The sequence below is a fragment of the Catharus ustulatus genome, chromosome 1, assembly GCF_009819885.2.
Source record: "Catharus ustulatus isolate bCatUst1 chromosome 1, bCatUst1.pri.v2, whole genome shotgun sequence".
Classification (NCBI taxonomy): Eukaryota; Metazoa; Chordata; class Aves; order Passeriformes; family Turdidae; genus Catharus; species Catharus ustulatus.
In genome coordinates this window covers 141,637,438-141,639,277 of record NC_046221.1, presented here as the reverse complement: position 1 = coordinate 141,639,277, position 1,840 = coordinate 141,637,438, and the positions used below count along the sequence as shown (strand labels likewise).

Genomic DNA, 1,840 nt, shown 5'->3' with positions numbered 1-1,840 from the left:
GGGGTGGAGGGAGGGTGACAGATCAACAGACGGGATTCATTGAGAAGCCGGTGGCCGCCTTGAGATGCAAAGTAAAATGACAGAAAACAAGGAGAAGGGAAAGAGTGTGTGCGCGCGTGACGGAGGAAGAGGGGAAGAGAAACGGAGATCGGGGTGGGTGAGACGGAAAGCGAGAATGAGGGGAGAGAGAAGCAGAAAGAGCGGAGGGAGGGAGCAGGGGAAGGAGCGAGGGAGGGAGGGAGAGAGGAGGAAGGAAGAGAGGGAGGGAGGGAGAGAGGGAGGGGAGAGCTTGGCTCCTCGCTCTCTCTCTCCCTCTCCCGCCCGCTCTCTGCCGTTGCCGCGCCGCCTCCGCTGCCCGCGCCGCGCTCCGCTCCGACTGACAGGCGGCAGGAGGTGCCGGCGAGGGAGGGGGCGAGGGAGGGGCTTTCCGGGACGGGGGGGCGGAAAGAGGGGGGCGTTTGTCCGTCAGGCTTGACGGGCAGTGGCTACTACCAGCGACAAGTCCGCATGCAAATCGCCTGCTGCCTCTGGGGCACGGGCTGTCGAGGCGGGAGGCTTCAATCGTCCCGGCGCTGCCAGGGCTTCTGGCGGTGGGGAGAGCCGCAACTTTCCCGAAAGAGGCGCGGCGGGCGAACGGGCGAAGAAACTCGGTGACAGCAGGCAGGCGACACGAGTGTCCCCGCCCCGCACAGGGATCCCCGGGTGTCCCGGCACAGCCGGTGTCCCCAGGTCCCGCCCGGAGCCCCAGGTCCCGGCCGCAGCGTGCCCGCGGCAGGAGCGGCCCTTCCGCCGCGCTGGCCCCGGGCCGGGCGGTCCCAAGGCTGCGAGCCCAGGGCAGGTTTCGCACCGCCCTCCGCACGGAGGGTCCCGCTGCGCTCACAGGTGCCGGGGCGCTGCCTGCGCCGGCGGACGGACGGACGGGCGGACGGACGGACTGATGGGCGAGCTGCCGGCGTCCTTCCCTTGCGGTCCTCCGGCCGCTTGCGCTCAGCTGCGGTAGCCTGAGGAGTCCTGGCTGTGCGGCCATCGCTGCTTGCCCCCCCGCGCCCCCGAGTGCTCGGGTTTTGGCTCGTAGGTGAGCGTGGGAGACAAGCCGGCCGACCGGCTCCCGCCGCGTCGTTAGTTTCGCCTTTTCTAAACAGTGATAATAACAGTGAACGCTTTTTCTTGCACGGTAGAAGCCAACATTTGACGCTCCTGTTACTGACACCAGTTCAGTATTTGGACAAAGCTAGGCAATGCTCATGTTTACAGTCTGTGTCTTTGGACAAAAATTCTCTTGAACGTTCTTGAATAATCTCATTTGCATATATAGTTGTAAGTGACCCACTATGAACAGACCATGGTCTCTGTATCTGAGTGTATTGCCAAGCTTTGCACGCCCATTACCACCTTCTCAGTGTTGCCAAACACTAACTTTTAAAAAATTCTGGGAAAAAAACTATCCACACAAACAAAAAAGAATCAGTCTGAATTCATGAATGCCAAGGAAGGACGTATTATACTGAAATGTCTTTATTACTGTGCTTCCAGAAATTTCATATCTGACACATAAGTGTAATACAACTGTAAGTGTTCTTAGAGCTTCACTAGCAGAACTTATGTTCAAGTAAACTGTTAAGCATTGCTTTCAGTCTTAACTCAGTGGTCAAAATACTCCCAACAGAAGCAGTTTTAGACTAGGCATCTTGACACATTCAGTGCTTCTTTTTGGGGCAGTATTGCAGAAGTCTTCATATAAGCAGCAGGAATTCTAACATAGCAATATACTAAAATTTTCTGAGGGACTCTGTGAATAATATTTAACATTTGTTGTTGTTCAGATACTTCAAATCTGATT

At 56.9% G+C, this 1,840-nt stretch overlaps 1 protein-coding gene across 2 annotated transcripts in view; it reads right to left on the bottom strand.

Moving 5' to 3' along the window:
• The window catches only part of ZFPM2 (zinc finger protein, FOG family member 2), a 308,180-nt gene extending 307,943 nt beyond the window's left edge, over positions 1–237 (bottom strand). For both annotated transcript variants that reach the window (XM_033072539.1, XM_033072549.1), the window contains exon 1: positions 1–237. This exon is cut by the window's left edge and continues 99 nt beyond it. The gene's annotated coding sequence lies outside the window, so the exon portion shown is untranslated.
• Between the last annotated feature and the right edge of the window lie 1,603 nt (positions 238–1,840).